This window comes from Ascaphus truei, chromosome 10 (assembly GCF_040206685.1).
Source record: "Ascaphus truei isolate aAscTru1 chromosome 10, aAscTru1.hap1, whole genome shotgun sequence".
Taxonomy (NCBI): domain Eukaryota; kingdom Metazoa; phylum Chordata; class Amphibia; order Anura; family Ascaphidae; genus Ascaphus; species Ascaphus truei.
Window position 1 is genome coordinate 49,744,320 of NC_134492.1, and position 25,585 is coordinate 49,769,904.

Below are 25,585 nucleotides of genomic sequence, written 5' to 3' on the forward strand. Positions count from 1 at the left end.
GTTCTTAGTAGTCATATGAAAAAGAAAGAAACATACAAAATAGTGCATTATGTCTCGGGTGATGTGTGAAACTTGATTTTGAGAGTCCAGCAGAGTTTGTACTCACAGATTCCCAATTCTTTAGTTCATATCCAAAATTAGTGGCAATGGTGTGTCTTTGTGGTGTCTGTATATCAGTAACCAGTAGATTCACCTGTATGTATGTATGTATGTATGTATGTATGTATGTATGTATGTACAACAGGGAACAGATACAAACCAGCGCCCGTAGTGATACTGTATACGTCCAATAAGATCAATGAATCCAAATGAGGGGAGATGGGAGAAAGGGTCCAATGAGCGGAGGTACTCCAATCAGGGGGTCCGTGACATGTGGACAGAGACAAAATAGAAAATCATAGTGTAAACTATCAGTTAATGGGTTAAAACACTACACAAAAAAAATAAAGACAAAAAACAAACAACAGGAACATAGTCGGAGAGTTCAGCCCGATCTGCCCCTATAAAATGAGCAAGTGCACGTGATGTACCTGGTACTACATAAGGGCCTCGTCCGGGCCAATGCTATGCCTGGTACGTCGTTAGGGCACTGGAAGAGATAGACAGTCTCCCTTCTCCACTTTATATAGTGGGTGTGGTGGGATAATGGAGTAGAAGGCTTGGCAGATCGAAGACAAATGTATAATAATGCGTGGTGCAAAGAACCGTAATACAGGTGCGATGATGATAATAATGATAATGATAAAAACATGTTGGTAGGGAAATGCCTTGCCATTTTTCCCTTCATGACCATTAAATATTTTTATGGATAACGCACTTTCTTTCTGAATTTTTTCTTGGATTTTTCCGGTTGTGCTCTGCCATTTCTCTCTCCTATTTGGCAGATCGAAGGCAGGAGAATAAGACCCCAGTGTGGATAAAACAGACTCCATAATTGTCTCAGCCAGCCGTATCATAGACTATTTGACACGTAGTTCAGTTGTATTCATGCCCTGCCACACGTTATAAATCGGTCTTCTGAATGCTGTAGGCCACAGTTTGATTGCTTCACCTTTCCCTTAGTTACAGTAACTTTGGTGTATCACGCCCTTTCTATTTATCAGTTCTGCGCTAGTCTGAAACAAATGACTTATCGAGATACAGTGTATGATAAATATTCAATGGAATGCCAGCCCTAAGGGATTTATACAAGCGTCAGCATGCAGCGTGCTCAATTATATTAACATTGTGGCATCGAAGGTTTGTTTCATTTTTTCTTTGAACGTTCGTCAAAGTGCATTGTTATTTGTTGAAAGAAAGCAATGAAAACAAAGAAAACAAAGCTACTGTAAAATAAAGAACACTTAATAAAACTAGCTACATCTTATTTCCAATCCTTAGCTTGTTGAATACATTGTATGTATGTATTTATGTATGTATGTATGTATGTCCTTATTTGTATAGCGCCATCCATGTACAAAGAGCTTCACAGAAGTAATAAACGCGACACTATAGCATGGGTGTATAACGCTGTGCGTAATGGGAATAAGCTCATCAAACACAAAGGTAAACATTAGGAACAGTTGTCACTGGCCCAAAGAGCTTACAGTCTAAGGCCTCGGCCAGGGTTCCTGCTTGCAGCGCGCCTCCGCTCGGCAATGAGCCCCTACAGCCGCAATGAGAGCGGCTTTAGTAGGGGCTCGCCTACGCTTCCTCGCGCTTGCGGAAGCGTAGGTCTTAGGGGAATTTTACATTTCTCCGATTGCCGGAGCGCAGGGCCGGTCACGTGAGCGGTTTGCCCAATGAGGGCGAACCAGCTCTGTGACGTCACTGGCCCACCCGCCGACACCTCCCCGACATCCCCCCGGACGGGGCGCTGTCTAAGGCCAGGGAAAGCACCCGCTTTCCATGAGCCTCAGCGCACCTCCGCCAACAAGCAGGAACCCTGGCCGAGGCCTAAGTGGTATGTAGGGAGAACGTACAGTGTTGTAAGTTATCTTCTAACTGTCACAGGTAGAGAAAGAGTTAAATGTTTGTTATGGATATTTATCAGCAGGCCCACTACGTACCCATAAGCGCTATGTACCCATACAGCGGGCCCACTACGTACCCATAAGCGCTACGTACCCATACAGTGGGCCCACTACGTACCCATAAGCGCTATGTACCCATACAGCGGGCCCACTACGTACCCATAAGCGCTACGTACCCATACAGTGGGCCCACTACGTACCCATAAGCGCTATGTACCCATACAGCGGGCCCACTACGTACCCATACAGCAGGCCCACTACGTACCCATAAGCGCTACGTACCCATACAGTGGGCCCACTACGTACCCATAAGCGCTATGTACCCATACAGCGGGCCCACTACGTACCAATACAGCGGGCCCACTACGTACCCATAAGCGCTACGTACCCATACAGCAGGCCCGCTACGTACCCATACAGTGGGCCCACTACGTACCCATAAGCGCTATGTACCCATACAGCGGGCCCACTACGTACCCATACAGCGGGCCCACTACGTACCCATAAGCGCTACGTACCCATACAGCAGGCCCGCTACGTACCCATACAGCGGGCCCGCTACGTACCCATAAGCGCTACATACCCATACAGCGGGCCCACTACGTACCCATACAGCAGGCCCACTACGTACCCATACAGCAGGCCTACTATGTACCCATAAGCGCTACGTACCCATACAGCGGGCCCACTACGTACGCATACAGCGGGCCCACTACGTACCCATACAGCGGGTCCACTATGTACGCATACAGCGGGCCTGCTACGTACCCATACAGCGGGCCCACTACGTACCCATACAGCGGGCCCACTACGTACCCATACAGCGGGCCCACTACGTACCCATACAGCGGGTCCACTACGTACGCATACAGCGGGCCTGCTACGTACCCATACAGCGGGCCCGCTACGTACCCATACAGCGGGCCTGCTACGTACCCATACAGCGGGCCCACTACGTACCCATACAGCGGGTCCACTACGTACGCATACAGCGGGCCTGCTACGTACCCATACAGCGGGCCCACTACGTACCCATACAGCGGGCCCACTACGTACCCATACAGCGGGCCTGCTACGTATCCATACAGCGGGCCCGCTACGTACCCATACAGCGGGCCCGCTACGTACCCATACAGCAGGCCCACTACGTACCCATACAGCGGGCCCGCTATGTACCCATACAGCGGGCCTGCTACGTACCCATACAGCGGGCCCGCTACCTACCCATACAGCGGGCCTGCTACGTACCCATACAGCGGGCCCGCTACGTACCCATACAGCGGGTCCGCTACGTACCCATACAGCGGGTCCGCTACGTACCCATACAGCGGGCCTACTATGTACCCATACAGCGGGCCTACTATGTACCCATAAGCGCTACGTACCCATACAGCGGGCCCACTACGTACCCATACAGCGGGCCCGCTACGTACCCATACAGCGGGCCCGCTACGTACCCATACAGCGGGCCCGCTACGTACCCATACAGCAGGTCCGCTACGTACCCATACAGCGGGCCCGCTACGTACCCATACAGCGGGTCTGCTACGTACCCATACAGCAGGCCCGCTACGTACCCATACAGCGGGCCCGCTACATACCCATACAGCGGGCCCGCTACGTACCCATACAGCAGGTCCGCTACGTACCCATACAGCGGGCCCGCTACGTACCCATACAGCAGGTCCGCTACGTACCCATACAGCGGGCCCGCTACGTACCCATACAGCGGGCCCACTACGTACGCATACAGCGGGCCTGCTACGTACCCATACAGCGGGCCCGCTACGTACCCATACAGCGGGCCCGCTACGTACCCATACGTACCCATACAGCGGGCCCGCTACGTACCCATACAGCAGGTCCGCTACGTACCCATACAGCGGGTCCGCTACGTACCCATACAGCGGGCCCGCTACGTACCCATACAGCGGGCCCGCTACGTACCCATACAGCGGGCCCGCTACGTACCCATACAGCGGGCCCGCTACGTACCCATACAGCGGGCCCGCTACGTACCCATACAGCAGGTCCGCTACGTACCCATACAGCGGGCCCGCTACGTACCCATACAGCGGGCCCGCTACGTACCCATACAGCGGGCCCGCTACGTACCCATACAGCGGGCCCGCTACGTACCCATACAGCGGGCCCGCTACGTACCCATACAGCGGGCCCGCTACGTACCCATACAGCGGGCCCGCTACGTACCCATACAGCGGGCCCGCTACGTACCCATACAGCGGGTCCGCTACGTACCCATACAGCGGGCCCGCTACGTACCCATACAGCGGGCCCGCTACGTACCCATACAGCGGGCCCGCTACGTACCCATACAGCGGGCCCGCTACGTACCCATACAGCGGGCCCGCTACGTACCCATACAGCGGGCCCGCTACGTACCCATACAGCGGGTCCGCTACGTACCCATACAGCGGGTCCACTACGTACGCATGCAGCGGGTCCGCTACGTACCCATACAGCAGGTCCGCTACGTACGCATAAAGCGGGCCCGCTACGTACCCATACAGCAGGCCCGCTATGTACCCATACAGCGGGCCCGTTACGTACCCATACAGCGGGCCCGCTACGTACCCATACAGCAGGCCTGCTACGTACCCATACAACGGGCCCGCTACACAGTTCCTATAAGACCAGCTTATTAAAGGAGAAATCCACCTTAACTAACCCTCCATTTCTCCGCTACGGTGACGTTGCCGGTATTACTTACTGGTTTATAAATGTGAGGATGTGGCCATCCAATAGAATGGCCACAAGCAATGTTGCATCTTCCTATTTGTGTGAGATTTGGCAGCCATTTTGTTTCTCCCAAGGGGGATTTAAACCCAGTAAGTATCTTGAGACCAAAGGGTCCCCGGAGATGAAAATAACATGGGTTAGCACCGGAGGTTCCTGTACGATGTAAAAGGGGGCCTACTCCGGCAGGATTTAAAGACCGAAGCTCTGTACACTACAATTTCCTCTACCATGAAATCTCACGTTCGTCCATTAAAATGCATCACAACCCTAACTGCAGTCTGCGCAGAAAACAGACGCTCGCGGGGAAATTCATCTCAATAAACGGCAGCCTTCTAACGTCATAAACGAAAAAATACAAAAGATGGCCTCTTTCAGACTCGCAAGGAGGAAACAAGGTTGTCTCAATAATTTCATTTGAGACTTCCTGTTGTATAACTCCACAAGCGTATTGACATCATGAGGCTACATTGACAGAACTTGTCAGGTTTATTGACGTCCTTATTAAGATGTAACCGGCCCTTAATAACCGTTTGATGTATTCCCATCCTATTTACTTACAACAGACCTGGCACCGGGGCCAGCGACGGCTTTCCCAGGGCCCAGGCCAAGAGTCTCCACGTGTGTCCCGGGATGGTGAGCGGGAGAGTGGTCCGCTTCCCCCCTGTCAGCCACGCAAAACCTCTCTCCAAAAATCTCTCATTCTCACCCCCCACCCCTCTCACACCCGTTTTTTACTCCCCTCTATCTCTAAAGTTATTGGTCTTCCGTCTTGGTTTGTTACCGGGATTCAACTGGATGCCGGAACTGATGTCGCGCCATCTTATTGGGCTACGGAACCTACAATGTTTGGCAGCCATTTTGTTTCCCCTGGAGGGAGTTTCTCAAAACTGGTGACTTCACCTGAGCGTCCCCCTAGCTGGAAATAATGTGGTTCAGCACTGAGGGGACCCCACTCACCCCTAATTTCGTCATTGTAAGTAAATAGAGTTGGGTGAGAATACAATCCACAGGATTTATTTGTAAACCTCTTATCTGCAGAGAGGGACATTGACTAAAATTTGCCCAACTAAATACTCCCAAACTGTGCTACAAATTGACTAACTTGTACAATCCCTGTTAGTTTGCAAAGAAAACATTTCATGTAATTAAATTCCTTAATCAAATTTATTAAAACCGGCGCCTGGCTGTTTTGTTTTTTTGTCGGAAATTAAGATTATTATTCATTTCATCCGCTTCTTTCCTAGGGGAGCTCGGTTTGTTAATCAAGTGTCTACTTAACCTCCAGCCCACCCTGCCCTGTTAGAGCCAGTACAGATAAGGAGAGAGGGGGCTTTGCCTGTGCAAACTCCTGCTCCGCCCATAGTGATATGAGACAGAAGGGGTCAGCCAGTAGAAATCCGTCAACAAGATTTAACTTCTTAGGCCTCGGGCATGGTCAGCGCTTAGGCGCTGAGGCGCGCTGCTGCTCGGCAGTGAGCCCCTGCAGCCGCAATGAGAGCGGCTTTAGCAGGGGCTCGCGCACGCTTCCGCAGGCGTGCGTAAGCGTAGGTCTTAGAAATTTTTTAGATTTTCGCGCTCATGAGAGCGCAAGGCCGGTCACGTGAGCGGTTCGAACCAGCTCCGTGACGTCACAGGCCCCCCGCCCCTCCCCCCGACACGCCCCCGGACGGCGCGCGGTCTAAGGCCAGGGAAAGCACCCGCTTTCCCTCAGCCTCCGCACGCCTGAAGTCTCTATGGACCCAGCCTTATACATGTCACACCACTGACTTTTTTTTGCCCGAGGAGGGGTGGCACTTTTTTCTTTGCATACTTGACGTTATTTGTAAGGGTTACTGGGAAGGGGACGTATGTTTCTGGTCCGGTGGAATATAAAGCATGTTTGTAAACGCATATATCTATCACCTTAAGCCTAGCGGGCTACTAAAGGGTTAATATTTACACATGTGGATGTCATGCTTGTATTTTATTTGTAGCATTGGTAGTCTCGGGCATCACATGGGTTAAATACATGTATGCCGTAGGTCTTAAAAGAAATCCTATGACATGACCCTATGGTAAGAACGTGTGATATATCCCACCCTGGGACAGTAACGCTCACTGATTTATCGCTTATCCCTGTCTCTGAGTTCATGCACTTTTCATGTACGTAAAATTGCAATTTTGATGCACCTATATCAGCCCTTATTGAATCTAGCCCAATGGATGCCTACCCTAAAGAGCTTACAATCTAATTTTAGTGCATGAGGCACAGGGAAATAAAGTGACCCGCCCATGGTCAGGATTCCAGGCAGATTCACCCACTTCAGAAGCAGTACAGGCGGGTTACTCCTTTACACGGATATCTAACCGCCGGGCTACTCCTTTACACGGATATCTAACCGCCGGGCTACTCCTTTACACGGATATCTAACCGCCGGGTTACTCCTTTATCACGGATATCTAACCGCCGGGTTACTCCTTTACACGGATATCTAACCGCCCGGCTACTCCTTTAGCACGGATATCTAACCGCCCGGTTACTCCTTTAGCACGGATATCTAACCGCCCGGTTACTCCTTTAGCACGGATATCTAACCGCCCGGCTACTCCTTTAGCACCGATATCTAACCGCCCGGTTACTCCTTTAGCACCGATATCTAACCGCCGGGTTACTCCTTTACACGGATATCTAACCGCCCGGTTACTCCTTTACACGGATATCTAACCGCCGGGTTACTCCTTTAGCACGGATATCTAACCGCCGGGTTACTCCTTTAGCACGGATATCTAACCGCCCGGTTACTCCTTTAGCACCGATATCTAACCGCCCGGTTACTCCTTTAGCACCGATATCTAACCGCCGGGTTACTCCTTTAGCACGGATATCTAACCGCCGGGTTACTCCTTTAGCACCGATATCTAACCGCCCGGCTACTCCTTTACACGGATATCTAACCGCCCGGTTACTCCTTTACACGGATATCTAACCGCCGGGTTACTCCTTTACACGGATATCTAACCGCCGGGTTACTCCTTTACACGGATATCTAACCGCCGGGTTACTCCTTTACACGGATATCTAACCGCCGGGTTACTCCTTTAGCACCGATATCTAACCGCCCGGTTACTCCTTTAGCACGGATATCTAACCGCCCGGTTACTCCTTTAGCACGGATATCTAACCGCCCGGTTACTCCTTTAGCACGGATATCTAACCGCCCGGTTACTCCTTTAGCACGGATATCTAACCGCCCGGTTACTCCTTTAGCACGGATATCTAACCGCCCGGTTACTCCTTTAGTACGGATATCTAACCGCCCGGTTACTCCTTTAGCACGGATATCTAACCGCCCGGTTACTCCTTTAGCACGGATATCTAACCGCCCGGTTACTCCTTTAGCACGGATATCTAACCGCCCGGTTACTCCTTTAGCACGGATATCTAACCGCCCGGTTACTCCTTTAGCACGGATATCTAACCGCCCGGTTACTCCTTTAGCACCGATATCTAACCGCCGGGTTACTCCTTTAGTACGGATATCTAACCGCCCGGTTACTCCTTTAGCACCGATATCTAACCGCCGGGTTACTCCTTTAGCACGGATATCTAACCGCCCGGTTACTCCTTTACACGGATATCTAACCGCCCGGCTACTCCTTTAGCACGGATATCTAACCGCCCGGTTACTCCTTTACACGGATATCTAACCGCCCGGTTACTCCTTTAGCACGGATATCTAACCGCCCGGTTACTCCTTTAGCACCGATATCTAACCGCCCGGTTACTCCTTTAGCACGGATATCTAACCGCCCGGTTACTCCTTTAGCACCGATATCTAACCGCCCGGTTACTCCTTTAGCACCGATATCTAACCGCCCGGTTACTCCTTTAGCACCGATATCTAACCGCCCGGTTACTCCTTTAGTACGGATATCTAACCGCCCGGTTACTCCTTTAGCACGGATATCTAACCGCCCGGTTACTCCTTTAGCACCGATATCTAACCGCCCGGTTACTCCTTTAGCACGGATATCTAACCGCCCGGTTACTCCTTTAGCACCGATATCTAACCGCCCGGTTACTCCTTTAGCACCGATATCTAACCGCCCGGTTACTCCTTTAGCACGGATATCTAACCGCCCGGTTACTCCTTTAGTACGGATATCTAACCGCCCGGTTACTCCTTTAGCACGGATATCTAACCGCCCGGTTACTCCTTTAGCACCGATATCTAACCGCCCGGTTACTCCTTTAGCACCGATATCTAACCGCCGGGTTACTCCTTTAGCACGGATATCTAACCGCCCGGTTACTCCTTTAGCACGGATATCTAACCGCCCGGTTACTCCTTTACACGGATATCTAACCGCCGGGTTACTCCTTTAGCACGGATATCTAACCGCCCGGTTACTCCTTTACACGGATATCTAACCGCCCGGTTACTCCTTTACACTGATATCTAACCGCCGGGTTACTCCTTTACACGGATATCTAACCGCCCGGTTACTCCTTTAGCACGGATATCTAACCGCCGGGTTACTCCTTTACACCGATATCTAACCGCCGGGTTACTCCTTTAGCACGGATATCTAACCGCCCGGTTACTCCTTTACACGGATATCTAACCGCCGGGTTACTCCTTTACACGGATATCTAACCGCCGGGTTACTCCTTTACACGGATATCTAACCGCCCGGTTACTCCTTTACACGGATATCTAACCGCCCGGTTACTCCTTTACACGGATATCTAACCGCCGGGTTACTCCTTTAGCACCGATATCTAACCGCCCGGTTACTCCTTTAGCACCGATATCTAACCGCCCGGTTACTCCTTTAGCACGGATATCTAACCGCCCGGTTACTCCTTTAGCACGGATATCTAACCGCCCGGTTACTCCTTTAGCACGGATATCTAACCGCCGGGTTACTCCTTTAGCACGGATATCTAACCGCCGGGTTACTCCTTTAGCACGGATATCTAACCGCCCGGTTACTCCTTTAGCACGGATATCTAACCGCCCGGCTACTCCTTTAGCACGGATATCTAACCGCCGGGTTACTCCTTTAGCACGGATATCTAACCGCCCGGTTACTCCTTTAGCACGGATATCTAACCGCCCGGCTACTCCTTTAGCACGGATATCTAACCGCCCGGTTACTCCTTTAGCACGGATATCTAACCGCCCGGTTACTCCTTTAGCACGGATATCTAACCGCCCGGTTACTCCTTTAGCACGGATATCTAACCGCCGGGCTACTCCTTTAGCACGGATATCTAACCGCCGGGTTACTCCTTTACACGGATATCTAACCGCCGGGTTACTCCTTTAGTACGGATATCTAACCGCCCGGTTACTCCTTTACACGGATATCTAACCGCCGGGTTACTCCTTTACACGGATATCTAACCGCCGGGTTACTCCTTTACACGGATATCTAACCGCCCGGTTACTCCTTTACACGGATATCTAACCGCCCGGTTACTCCTTTACACGGATATCTAACCGCCGGGTTACTCCTTTAGCACCGATATCTAACCGCCCGGTTACTCCTTTAGCACCGATATCTAACCGCCCGGTTACTCCTTTAGCACGGATATCTAACCGCCCGGTTACTCCTTTAGCACGGATATCTAACCGCCCGGTTACTCCTTTAGCACGGATATCTAACCGCCGGGTTACTCCTTTAGCACGGATATCTAACCGCCCGGTTACTCCTTTAGCACGGATATCTAACCGCCCGGCTACTCCTTTAGCACGGATATCTAACCGCCCGGTTACTCCTTTAGCACGGATATCTAACCGCCCGGTTACTCCTTTAGCACGGATATCTAACCGCCCGGTTACTCCTTTAGCACGGATATCTAACCGCCGGGCTACTCCTTTAGCACGGATATCTAACCGCCGGGTTACTCCTTTACACGGATATCTAACCGCCCGGTTACTCCTTTACACGGATATCTAACCGCCCGGTTACTCCTTTAGTACGGATATCTAACCGCCGGGTTACTCCTTTAGCACGGATATCTAACCGCCCGGTTACTCCTTTAGCACTGATATCTAACCGCCCGGTTACTCCTTTACACGGATATCTAACCGCCCGGTTACTCCTTTAGTACGGATATCTAACCGCCGGGTTACTCCTTTAGCACGGATATCTAACCGCCCGGTTACTCCTTTAGCACTGATATCTAACCGCCCGGTTACTCCTTTACACGGATATCTAACCGCCCGGTTACTCCTTTAGTACGGATATCTAACCGCCGGGTTACTCCTTTAGCACGGATATCTAACCGCCGGGTTACTCCTTTACACGGATATCTAACCGCCGGGTTACTCCTTTACACGGATATCTAACCGCCCGGTTACTCCTTTACACGGATATCTAACCGCCCGGTTACTCCTTTACACTGATATCTAACCGCCCGGTTACTCCTTTACACGGATATCTAACCGCCCGGTTACTCCTTTAGCACGGATATCTAACCGCCCGGTTACTCCTTTAGCACGGATATCTAACCGCCCGGTTACTCCTTTAGCACGGATATCTAACCGCCCGGTTACTCCTTTAGCACGGATATCTAACCGCCGGGTTACTCCTTTACACGGATATCTAACCGCCCGGTTACTCCTTTAGCACGGATATCTAACCGCCCGGTTACTCCTTTACACGGATATCTAACCGCCCGGCTACTCCTTTACACGGATATCTAACCGCCCGGTTACTCCTTTAGCACCGATATCTAACCGCCCGGTTACTCCTTTAGCACCGATATCTAACCGCCCGGTTACTCCTTTAGCACCGATATCTAACCGCCCGGTTACTCCTTTACACGGATATCTAACCGCCCGGTTACTCCTTTAGCACGGATATCTAACCGCCGGGTTACTCCTTTAGCACGGATATCTAACCGCCGGGTTACTCCTTTAGCACGGATATCTAACCGCCGGGTTACTCCTTTAGCACGGATATCTAACCGCCGGGTTACTCCTTTAGCACGGATATCTAACCGCCCGGTTACTCCTTTACACGGATATCTAACCGCCCGGTTACTCCTTTACACGGATATCTAACCGCCGGGTTACTCCTTTAGTACGGATATCTAACCGCCCGGTTACTCCTTTAGCACGGATATCTAACCGCCGGGTTACTCCTTTAGTACAGATATCTAACCGCCCGGTTACTCCTTTACACGGATATCTAACCGCCCGGTTACTCCTTTAGCACCGATATCTAACCGCCCGGTTACTCCTTTACACGGATATCTAACCGCCCGGTTACTCCTTTAGCACCGATATCTAACCGCCCGGTTACTCCTTTAGTACGGATATCTAACCGCCGGGTTACTCCTTTAGCACCGATATCTAACCGCCGGGTTACTCCTTTACACGGATATCTAACCGCCGGGTTACTCCTTTAGTACGGATATCTAACCGCCGGGTTACTCCTTTACACGGATATCTAACCGCCGGGTTACTCCTTTACACGGATATCTAACCGCCCGGCTACTCCTTTAGTACGGATATCTAACCGCCCGGTTACTCCTTTAGCACGGATATCTAACCGCCCGGTTACTCCTTTAGCACGGATATCTAACCGCCCGGTTACTCCTTTAGCACGGATATCTAACCGCCCGGCTACTCCTTTAGTACGGATATCTAACCGCCGGGTTACTCCTTTAGCACGGATATCTAACCGCCGGGTTACTCCTTTAGCACGGATATCTAACCGCCCGGTTACTCCTTTAGCACGGATATCTAACCGCCGGGTTACTCCTTTAGCACGGATATCTAACCGCCGGGTTACTCCTTTACACGGATATCTAACCGCCCGGTTACTCCTTTACACGGATATCTAACCGCCGGGTTACTCCTTTACACGGATATCTAACCGCCGGGTTACTCCTTTACACGGATATCTAACCGCCCGGTTACTCCTTTACACGGATATCTAACCGCCGGGTTACTCCTTTACACGGATATCTAACCGCCCGGTTACTCCTTTAGTACGGATATCTAACCGCCGGGTTACTCCTTTAGTACAGATATCTAACCGCCCGGTTACTCCTTTACACGGATATCTAACCGCCCGGTTACTCCTTTACACGGATATCTAACCGCCGGGTTACTCCTTTAGCACGGATATCTAACCGCCCGGTTACTCCTTTAGTACGGATATCTAACCGCCCGGTTACTCCTTTAGCACGGATATCTAACCGCCCGGTTACTCCTTTAGCACGGATATCTAACCGCCGGGTTACTCCTTTAGCACGGATATCTAACCGCCGGGTTACTCCTTTAGCACCGATATCTAACCGCCCGGTTACTCCTTTAGCACCGATATCTAACCGCCGGGTTACTCCTTTACACGGATATCTAACCGCCGGGTTACTCCTTTACACGGATATCTAACCGCCGGGTTACTCCTTTAGCACGGATATCTAACCGCCGGGTTACTCCTTTAGCACGGATATCTAACCGCCCGGTTACTCCTTTAGCACGGATATCTAACCGCCGGGTTACTCCTTTAGCACGGATATCTAACCGCCCGGTTACTCCTTTAGCACCGATATCTAACCGCCCGGTTACTCCTTTAGCACGGATATCTAACCGCCGGGTTACTCCTTTAGCACGGATATCTAACCGCCGGGTTACTCCTTTAGCACTGATATCTAACCGCCGGGTTACTCCTTTAGCACGGATATCTAACCGCCCGGTTACTCCTTTAGCACCGATATCTAACCGCCGGGTTACTCCTTTAGCACCGATATCTAACCGCCCGGTTACTCCTTTAGCACGGATCAGAACCATGTGTAGTATCATTTGCTGCTCTCGCTTCCCCTTTGAGGCCGGTCACTAGATATAATTAATCCTCTGCACTGTGTCTGCTGTCCATCCGGTTATCCTTTGCTTTCTTAATGATCTCCGAGGACATGTAATCTGTGTCGTGTAAGTAAGGATATTAAACCTCTGACTTACTGAAATACCTCTTAACGGCAGCGTATAGATGGACTGACACCAAACCAATTGTGTCTGTATCTTGTCATCTGAAACCTATCAGTACAGAACATGTTGTACTTCTTACTAATCAAATAAGATGGTATTGTGTGTGTGTGTGTGTGTGTGTGTGTGTGTGTGTGTGTGTGTGTGTGTGTGTGTGTGTGTGTGTGTGTGTGTGTGTGTGTGTGTGTGTGTGTGTGTGTGTGTGTGTGTGAACAAAAAAATCTAAATAAATCCTTGATCTGAGCATTAACTAAACAGCAATTCTCTAGCTATATTTGGGTGGCTTTCTCACTTACCAAACAGTAAAACACATAAAGCATAAACCAAACCTGTTGTAGGCCAGTGCCTTTCTGTAGACACCAGCTCTCTTAGCTGGAATAAGGGGAGAGGGAGAACTGATCCAGCCTGCCCTTTCTTACAGTCTGTTAATTAAGGACAGGTGATCTGCACCTAGCTCTGCTTGCAGAATCTCCCCTGGATCTTTAACCCTTAGATGTATAGTTTGCCAAAATAGGAGATATATACCACCCCTCTACAATTTTACCACCTTTCTTTTCACATTTCCCCCCCCCACCCCCCCCCCCCCAGCTCATTCCTACTGGGTTGAGCGACCATGGACATCAAGGAGTGCTCCCTGGAAAGCCCATCAGCATTTCCTTGTTTCAGACCGGCCGTGTGGTCCACAGGGAAATTAAAGGGCTGGAAACTAAGGAACCACCTGGTCACCCTTGAGGTTTTCTCTTCATTCTGGGACATCCACGTCAGCGGAGCATGGTCTGTAATTAGCCTGAATTCTCTTCCTAACAGGTAATAATGAAGAGCCTCTAAAGCCCACTTTATTTGCCAGACATTCCTTTTCTACCATGGAGTAGTTCTTTTCTTGTGGGTTTAACTTTCTGCTCATAAAGTAAATGGGGTGTTCCTCACCCTGGTATTCTTGGGACAGGACAGCCCCTAAGCCCAAATCAGAAGCATCTGTCTGTACTATGAACTCTAGAAAGGTCTGAGGTTACCAAGACAGGTCGGGCACAGAGAGCTTTTTTCAATTACTCTGGAGACCACTTAACTGTAAGTGGGGATCTTGCTTTTGTGATGTCTGTTAAATAGGCATCAACTGTAGCAAAATTTGGGATAAACCTTCTGTAGTTACCCATCAGACCTACAGAAATGCTCTTACCTGTTTCTTGGTAAGTGGCTGGGGACAGTTTTGTATAGTTTCCACCTTCGCTACCTGTGGTTTAACCAAACCTCTCCCAATTGAATATCCTAAATACTTTGCCTCCTCCAGGCCAATGATACACTTGGTAGGATTAGCAGTTAAACCAACAGCACGATTGGAATTAAGTACTACTTGAACCTTTGGGAGATGGGACTCCCAGTCTTCACTGTGGATAACAACATCATCCAGGTTTGCCGCCGCATATCTAGTGTGGGGTTTTAGAACCCTTTCCATCATTCTCTGGAATGTGGCAGGGCACCATGTAGCCCGAATGGTAATACTGTATACTGAAACAGGCCTTTGGGTGTTGAGAAAGCCGTTTTCTCTTTTGCCTGTTCAGTGAGAGGGACCAGCCAATAACCTTCTGTTGGGTCTAGAGTTGTCAGGTAACGTGCTTTGCCCAACCTTTCTATTAACTCATCAACCCTAGGCATTGGGTACGAGTCAATTTTTGAAATACCATTTAACTTGCGATAATCATTGCAGGATCTTAAAGTGCCATCAGGTTTTGGAACCGGCACAATAGGACTGTTCCACCCACTATGTGATTCCTCGATTACCCCAAGTTTTAACATGTTTTCCACCTCCAAGTTTATAGCCTCACTTTGGGCTTCAGGAATCCTATAGAGTTTAAGATTAAACTTTTTCCCTGGTTCTGTTATGTCATGTTTAATGACATTAATTTTCCCTGGGGTCACAGAGAAAACATCCCTATTTCTCCTGACAAATCCCTGACCTCTTGTTTCTGTTGTACAGGCAGCGTGTCTGGTATGTTCACCTCATGATCAGTGATGGGAAATTCTAAGAGCTTTAAAGCAACCAGGACTTCCCTATCCTTCCAATGTTTTAACAAGTTTGTATGATACAATTGCTTATGTTTTCTTCTTCCTGACTACCTTACTTTGTAATTAACAACACTCACTTTCTCAGTGATTTCATATGGGCCTTGCCACTTGCAAGGAACTTGTTCTCCCCTGTAGGGACCAGCACTAATACCTTATCGCCAGGTTGAAAAACTCTGATCATAGCATTACGGTTATAGCTGTTTTTCTGTGATTCCTGGGCTTTTTGCATGTTCCCTGACTATAGGCATGATAGCTGCCATTCTATCCTGCATCTGAGATATATATGTTCAATCACACTACGATGGGGTGTCATCTTCTGCTCCCAGGTGTCTTTAGCTATATCTAGTAATCCTCGAGGATACACTAATTCAAATGGGGGAAAACCTGTAGAGGCTTGGGGTACTTCTCTAACGGCGAACATTAGGTATGGTAACAAAAAGTCCCAATTTTTCACATCTGTGTCAATTACCTTCTGTGGCATACCTTTAAGGGTTTCATTAAATCTTTCCACTAAGCCATCAGTCTGGGGATGATATACGGAGGTCCTAATTTGTTTCACTTGAAGACACTTGCACAATTCTTTTGTGACCCTGGACTTAAAAGGGGTTCCTTGGACTGACAGGATTTCCTTGGGAATACCCACCCTGCTAAACATTAGCATTCGCTCCTTTGCTGTGGATTTTGTAGAGGTATTACGTAGGGGTATTGCCTCGGGGATAGCATGTTGCGTAGTCCAGAACAATCATTATATAATGATGCCCTCTAGCGGATTTTACAAGAGGTCCCACCAAGTCCATAGCTATCCATTCAAAAGGTACATCAATTATAGGTAGGGGCACTAGGGGGCTACGAAAACCTTGAAAGGGGCTGCGCACTGGCACTCAGGGCATGAGGAGCAATAGTTTGTTATTGCAGCAAGCACCCCAGGCCAGTAAAACCCCCTAAGGATTCTCTTTCTCGTTTTCACAACTCCCAGATATCCTCCCAGTATGTGGCTATGTGCACGATGTAGCACAGTGTCACGGAAAGCCTGGGGAACCAGCAACTGCTTCGTGATGGTGAGTCCTTTTTTCCTACGCTATAAATTAGGTCATTTATCACTTCAAAGTAGTGTAGCCCTCTTTCCCTTTTGCCAAGACGGGTATACTAGTGCTGCATATACCTGTAGGCTCCCAGAGATCTGAGCCTCCATCACTGGGAGCCCGGGGCAATGAATATATTTATTGGCAGCGCCTCCACCTGCCCAGGATCCCAATACTATGAGATAACCCCAGACAGGAAATAGTAACAACAGCTCTTAGATTAACTTGATAACCTTTACTGCAGGTGTTACACAGAATGCACATGAATAATAATCAACACGGTTAACCATAACCCTTCCCCTCAGGATAAACATTGGCCACCACCGTGTATTCCCACACCGTGTCCAATGTACCGACCCAGTCTCTTGGTCACTTAACCCCTGAATGTCCCAAAGAACCCACCCCAGAGGAATGATCAGCGCCTTCAAGGTTCTGGTATGTTGGTTGCTCTTATGAAATACCTGCTGGGCTCTCCAGCACCCGGACACGCTGACTACTTCAAAAAGGATCCGCCACTCTACAAGGTCCTCAGCGAGATCCTGAACTCCACAGAAGAGGTTGACCGGATGGCAGTCCCATAGTCTGGTCCCAGACTAGGAATATCAGATTACTCAATTTCAGCAGCTTTGTCCCTGACTGTTACTGAATACTACAGGCAAGGTCCCTACACAAAGGGCTGTCCCTACAGCAACCACAAGCTGGAGGTGACTCATGGCATTAACTGGGGCCTAGGGGTACACTGACCTAATGAGAGGGTCACTGACCCCTGCATACGCACCTCCTCCCCTCTCTAGCTCCCAGCATCAACTGCCTCCCCCTTGCAGCGTTCCAAACTGTTACAACTGTCTCCAGCGGAATCCTGTTGCACGATTGGCTGCCATGCGTCACATGTCGCAGGCTCATGGGACTTGTAGTTCCCTGCTAAACCTGTCTCTATGGGCCGCCGCTTGTGCAACCTGACATGGCCGCGGCCCTGCGCATGCACGAACGTTGCGCAAGATGGCGACGCCCTGCTACGGAAGCCACCGGTGACGTGATCGCCCTAGATGCAGCTGCTTCTCTTCCCCCAACTGCCCTGCACCTCATCCTCCCCACCGGAGCCCAAGGGGAATCCCCTACCGCCGCGGTGGTTAGTGCCGGAAGAGCTAAAGGTAATAACCCAGAGGGGGACCTGGCTATAGTAGGGACTAGGTAACATATCAGGCTTAGTGGAGAATATCCTAAAACCTTCAGTCAGAAGCACCAACAGCTTCATACAAGATACCACAGATTTTCTCAATGACCTTAACAATATCAACCAACTACCATCCAACACACTGCTAGTTACCATGGATGTAGAATCCCTTTACAGCAACATCCCCCACATGGATGGTATTGAGGCATGCTTGCAATTCCTTACATCTCCCCTGGATCAGAAATACAGCGCTGATGTACAAAACAAAGTCTCGTACACAGCCAGGCTATAAGATACCACTGCATATGCTCTGACACTGAAGATAGAAACAGGCATCTCCCAACCCTGACTGAATCGTTCAGACAGAAGGGATGCAAACCAAAGACCATTGCCAGAACTATTACATCTGCACTAAAAGCCCCACAAGAACATCTACTACAATACAGAAAGAGAGAACCTACCACACGCATACCACTAGTGGCCACATACAACCCTACCCTAGAGGGAATATGAAAAATAATCAAAGCTCTGCAACCCATGCTGGCAGAGGATGTGACATTAAAATAAATCTTCCCCAAACCTCCCATTCTTGCGTTCCGGCAACCACCAAACCTCAAACAGACATTATTCAACAGAAAACTTCACGACGAACTTAAAGACACTGATAATGGCACAAAACCGTGCAACAGCACACGTTGCAAACTCTGCAAACATATATGCCAAGATCCCACAGCCAGTCACAACCATAGAACATTCAATGTTAAAGGATCATACAGCTGCAAATCCAGGAACGTGTTTTTTTATGATTCAATGCAACAAATGTGACCGAGGATGCTACATTGGGGAAACCAGACAAAAACTTCAAGGAAGAATGAATATGCACAGGCACTCAATACTACACCACGAAGAAGGAAGATACTGCTCACCTGTGGACATCACTTCTCAAAACCAGATCATTCCATAAATGATTTAAAAATCAAAATCCTCAATGAAATGTTCAAACGCACCCAAGAACGGAAAACATTTGAACTCAGAATGATGAGACTCTTTGACACCTAAACAACTGGACTTAATGCAGACATGGGGTTTCTCACACACTATCATAATTTGTTGTAATGGTCCTCCCTGCCATTGTGCCATCCTATACATTCCCCCCCCCCCCACCCACCCCCAGCATCCTCTTCCTCCTCCTGTGCTACTGTGGATGTACAGCCACCCATCCCCAATTCTCACCTTCCTTATCTCTGTTTTAACACCCTTCCAGTGCCTCCCCCACCCCACCTCATATACAGCTCTCTTTCTTTTCCAATCCCTGTCTAAGTCATAGAAACCTGTGTTAATCAGTATTGATGACCTGAGGAAGAGAGGAAAACTCTCGAAAGCTTGTCCTATGACATAAATTGTTAGTCCAATAAAAAAGGTATAATACTGAAAAACTCATTTATTCTGCACTATCGCAACTGGACTAACACGGCTATTTTCTGCTTTATATATATATAATCAAAAAAATAAAAAAATAAATAGATGATACCGTTACTGATACCTCTACATGTATATATATATATATATTTAAATTTAATTCTTTATAGTGGTAGAGATATTAGACAGGGTCGGATTGCATACCTCATACAAAAATAACAACTAGAACTGTTTGACGTGTGTATACTGGTAGATTAGTGGCGGCTCAGGTGGGGTTCTCGCAGTCGCTATAGCTACCTACAGTATATAATATTTATTCATTTTTTAAATAGATTTATTAATGCTAACAGATATGGGTGTTGACTTTTCCGCACCTGTAAGTAACTGGTACATTCAATATATAGAATACCTAAGAGGGACTGGAGACAGGTCACATCGTGGTATATCTCTGGTTGTTACTCCACAAGTACCCAACAGGAACTATATATTTGTGTGGTATGCACTTGTAGATAACCCAACTGCAACTGGTTGACTGAGATAGTTATTCATTATATGGATTATTATTAATATATTGGTAGAGACCGGTCATAGAATCTTAACATTACCCAGTCCCCGGTGGTAATAAAGAAACTAGTCTGGACTGATTTACTAAGACAAGCCAGATGGTGGGTAACTTTGCATAGTACTAAGTCAAATACTAACCAGGATCTAGGTAAATGAATTATTATTTGTTATATATGTAGTGCACGTTCCCTCACCCTATGGGAGATAAGGCGACTGCGGTGTGTGTAGTGCATTACCTGTGGCTCACAGAATGCCTGAACCTCCGCCGCTGGGAGCCTGGGGTGTATCTGATTCTTAGGGTGACAGCGCCTCCACCTGTAAGGGGATCCGATCGCCTCTCTTAGCTGCCGCTGGCACCGCTTGCCTCGCAACCCTCCCGCAACCGCCGGACGCATCCGCCGCCGCGGCGGAGGTAAAGGTGCTTACTGGGGACCAGGGGGGGACCCGGGTTATATATATATAATAACAACATTGTTGGATAATTATTTCATGACACTCTCTGCCATCTCCCACCCTGCGTTCCTTCCCCTGCCACCGCCGCTGCTGCCACATGGCGGTACGGGAAGGGAGAGGCGGCTTTATTAGGAGGATGAAATATTGCGAGATGGATTCCTGATTTTGCCTTGGATTCCGGAAGTTCTGGTGTGTGAGATTCCAAGACTCCGGCCTCGCTCACCTCTAACAATTAGAATATCGTGCTGCTAGCTTTGTGTTTACAACCTGCTCACACTGATATGTGTAGTGGACTTTGTTACTGTCACTATGCTGCTGAAATAATACCTCTTAAAGGTGCCGTCCTGTTCTGAGACCAAAATGTACCAATGGCAGTGACATGTATAGGTAGTTGAATCTCATTGATTGACACCTTTAACTAATATATATATATATATATATATATATATATATATATATATATATATATATATGCAATTAGACACCTATAATTATTTTTAAATCGTTTTTTAAAGTAAATTTGTAAACTTGGTCAGCTGAGATATAGGAGGGGTGTAATTTCCTGTGGCTGCTCCCTTATGTGTAATATCATTGTGTTCAACAGGAGTTTGCACAGGCAAGGCCCCCTCTCTTCCCCCCTCCTTACATTTAGTGGCTGTAAAATTGTGGGCTAGAGCAGGGGGGCGCAAAGTTTTTAACTTGGGGGGGGGGGGGAGGGGGCCCACTGCCTGCTTATCTCCAGGCTCGCGCCCCCCTCCTCCTCGGCTCTGGCATCAAATGACGTTGCGGGGACATGTGACTTCTCGTTGCCATGTCAATGTGACGTCACGTGACCCGGCGGCGGCATTTGATGCCAGTTACCATGGCGACATGTCGCTGACGATCAGGTAGGAAAGCTGCAGAGGCCTCATGCGGTCCCCCCCCCCCCCCCCGGCATTTAATTTAATTTAAATGCCTTGGGGGAGAGCGTGGGACCTCTGTAGCCGCCTCGCGCGACCCCCACTTTGCGCACTCCTGGGCTAGAGGTTGAATAAATACTTGATTGACAAGCACCCCAGAGCAATCAGTGCAGACTGCTGCTTTAAGCTACAGATATGGATTCTGGGTAGTGACAGGCAAATAATCACCCTTTGGGCATGTCACTTTTAGCTTCCTGCCCGATTTTAAACGTCTTGTTCTCCCTGCATGTTTATATTTTATTTGTTGAACATTTCTTTGCCATTCTGTACAGTAGGGGGTCAGTTTTCCGTGATCACTCGATCTTGTGTCTTGTTGTATTCCATAGAGGTTGGTCAAAAAACGAAATGAACACGACTGCTGAGCCCCGCCTACTTTGTGACATCACTGGACTTTAAAGACCCTTGTCAGAGGAGATTAGAATAACTCACTGGGCCATATTTACTAAGCAGTGCTACTCCGTAAGACACCTTCCAGCATGACTTGGTAAATATGGTCCTGATGTACGGTGCCCTCCTGCACCCAAAGGTTCCTTACCCACCTACTAAATATGGGACACCTTCTCTGATAAGTCTCTTTGAAATGTGCATTGAACACTGCTCTGTACTTCCAGCTGGGATGGTTCAACTTGGAATAAACAGCAGGGGTTACAGTATACCATGTGAACACTGTACTCCTCACGCCCTCTTATACAGTATACCATGTGAACACTGTACTCCTCACGCCCTCTTATACAGTATACCATGTGAACACTGTACTCCTCACGCCCTCTTATACAGTATACCATGTGAACACTGTACTCCTCACGCCCTCTTATACAGTATACCATGTGAACACTGTACTCCTTCCCTCTTAAATACAAATCAAGTCAGTACGAAGAATACGCTTGGTAATTGGCTTTATTGGGCATCACATTGAGCTTTTTTTTCAGGATTGGGGAGAATGGCAAGTTTACCGAAAACGATTTATGTTACTCTAGCTGGGTGGTAGTAATGGCTGCATACTGGAGCTGGCGAGAAAGCCTATATACTCACACAATTGTTACGGTACAGTACTTCTGATTCATTTGTTTCATTGCTACTTACAATTATTCATAACACAATTGTAGCTGTCGGTGCAGGTTCTGTAGCAGCGACTTTACTGCAAATGTTTTCAAAGGAGACCACTGTAAAGAAAATAAACAGTACCCTTTCCTGAGAGACTGGGTCATGTATAACAATGTGCAAAATGTATTTTATATAGAAGAGATAACGATCCCACAGGAAAGCTCTCTATTGTGTGCTAATTAGGCAAGCCTTGCATAATACCTGCACCATCTCTTTAAGCCTAGAAGGATACTCTCTGGAGAAGTATATACTGTACATTTATTTGATAAACAAGAAATGCACCCGCATGGGAACTTTGCTCCCTGGATAACATAATGTCTAATTGAATCTTTCCATGTGTTTAAGAAAGACATTGTTCTATAACTGGTGCGATTCTCAATTGCCTGATCACAGAATGACAATCTTCTTTTACTATAAATACCATGCATGGGGGAAGTGTGTGTGTGTATATATAGATACCAGGGATGGAAAATTCGGGGCACCTAGTCCCCTAACATATTACATGAAGCTCAGTGATTTCTGACCTGTGTGTCATGAGTCTGTGTGTCAGCGTTATATATATATATATATATGTATGGTTTTCTGGGTATGCACCTTAACCCTGGCTGTGCTCAAAGCTGTGACCATGCAGCAAGCTTAAGCCTACAGGGAGCCATGTTAAAAATGGTTTTTGAAGCAAAAAGTGGCACTGTGTGCTCATTTGCATGTCATTTCCCAGAATCCCTTGCTGCAGTGGAAGTGCTGTGTGCTGGGTGATAATGGGGAAAGGCGGGGTTGCAGACCTGCCTAAGACATGCAGATGAGCATACAGTTGTGTGTATATATATATATATATATACATATATACACATACACATATATATATATATATATATATATATATATATATATATATATATATATATATATATATATATATGTGTATATATGTGTATATATATATATATACATACAGTAAAGGACTGCGCTTGGGTATAGTGTGACAGCAATGATAACAATTACAATAATAAATGATCAGAAAATGTTTATATATATATATATATATATATATGAAAACCTAAATAGCAATAATAATTTCCAACTGTGCAATCAATACAATCACCAAATGCATGAATAGTTATAAAAAGATGTGCTGTGGACCCAATAAAAACTATGTAATAAGTCCTCTGGAGTCCAGATGAAGTCCAAAATGCAAAGAACAGAAATGCACTAACAGGATAATGGCTGCTTCTTTAAAGGGCACAACGACCTCCCTCTCCACCTGCATAGAAAATAGAAGAAAAAAGCGCCCAATCCTAGTGCATTACTGTGCAAAAAAGTATTTAATTCCCAATAAAAGGCTCATAAAATGAACTCACAAACGTAAAAGATAAAAAAGCATTGTATGAGTAATACTCATGCTCCAAAGGATCTGGAAGCGCCGCTGCTCTGCTACACTGCTCCGTGACTCCACCGCGTCCAGTACAGCCCTCGTGTATCTCTGCCAGCAGGAACTCACATTTATTGGTCCTTTCCTCGCTGGTTCTCTGAGTGTATTCTTACACTCATATTGAGTAGATACATGCACATATATGGATATGGTTTCCCCTCTTTCTTTGTTCACTCCATATATCACTGATGATATTTCATTAGCTGAAAGATATATTTAATACATGTGTGTTAATTCCATTATTATTATTATTATTTCAACTGTGATTCATATTTAAATATATACATATATTTTTTCTTTTTCTTTTTATTTCATTTGGATTAATTGTTGATTTTTCTCTTTCTAGGTTAAATTTATTTCACGTTGTATTTGTATATTTTATATTTTTCATTTTAATTTCTAGATTATAGACCAAGTTATATTATCAAGTCCATTCTCCTCAAGCTAAAAATTGATAACATCACAAATAGTTCTTTTCACTGTTTTACTCAGTTGATATCAGATATTTATTACATATAGATATTTTATGGTGTGTTTACTTCAGAAATATAATAACAATTGCAAGCTTAGTAATATTATGTACTATACATTAGTTATACGTTTATTTTGCGTAAGATTAAGACTGGTATGGTTTTAAATCTATAGCTGCATATGTTTTTCTAATGTGGGAGGTATCAGATCCAGTTTTATTATGCTAATTGTTTACACCTGATTTTTTAATCAATCTTTGCATAGCTAATTGGATGTGTGGGTGTATATATATGTGTTTAGCACACCCATAGTCCATCCCCTGATAAAAACAGTTTAGCTGTTGAAACGCGTAGGGCCAGGTGTGCTGTGGATCCCTTCAGCGTCGTTTTGCGAGTTCTGCTTGATATCTTCCTGCTTGACATCTCCGTGCACGGTGTGACGTCATCTGCCCGTTCCACCGCACACAGTGTCCCCGGTGGGAACCTAGACTATCTGGAGGTGTGTTCCCGGGGAAAGGAAACTGTGATGAGCCTGATGACGTGAGTTCCTGCTGGCAGAAATACACGAGGGCTGTACTGGATGCAGTGGAGTCACGGAGCAGAGTAGCAGAGCAGCAGCGCTTACAGATCCGTTGGAGCATGAGCATTACTCATACAATGCTTTTTTATCTTTTATGTTTGTGAGTTCATTTTATGAGCCTTTTATTGGGAATTAAATACTTTTTTGCACAGTAATGCACTAGGATTGGGCGCTTTTTTCTTCTATTTTATATATGTGTGTGTGTGTGTGTGTGTGTGTGTGTGTGTGTGTGTGTGTGTGTGTGTGTGTGTGTTTGTGTATATGTATAGTATATATATGTGTGTGTGTGTGTGTATGTATATATGTATATATGTGTGTGTGTGTGTGTAGAGGTATCAGTACCGTGTTAGCCGAGCTTCAATAATCAAAAAATAAAATATATATGTGGTATGTGTCATTGAGCTGCATTCTACCAACCAGAGAAATTAAGATTTAATTGGCTTTTGGGGTATGTTTGTGAGCTGACTCTATCAATTGAGAGAGAAATTATAATCTAATTAACTATTTTGTATGTCTGTGAGTTGATTAGAC

General features: G+C 47.2%; 1 protein-coding gene across 5 annotated transcripts in view; it reads left to right on the forward strand.

Moving 5' to 3' along the window:
* C10H1orf21 (chromosome 10 C1orf21 homolog) overlaps positions 1 to 25,585 on the forward strand; it is a 78,387-nt gene that overhangs the window by 15,819 nt on the left and 36,983 nt on the right. Inside the window, exon 2 of one of the 5 annotated variants that reach the window (XM_075616906.1) lies at positions 22,401 to 22,515. The exons of the other annotated variants lie outside the window; for them this stretch is intronic. The gene's annotated coding sequence lies outside the window, so the exon portion shown is untranslated. The remainder of the gene's footprint in view (positions 1 to 22,400; positions 22,516 to 25,585) is intronic. 5 annotated transcript variants of the gene reach the window in all.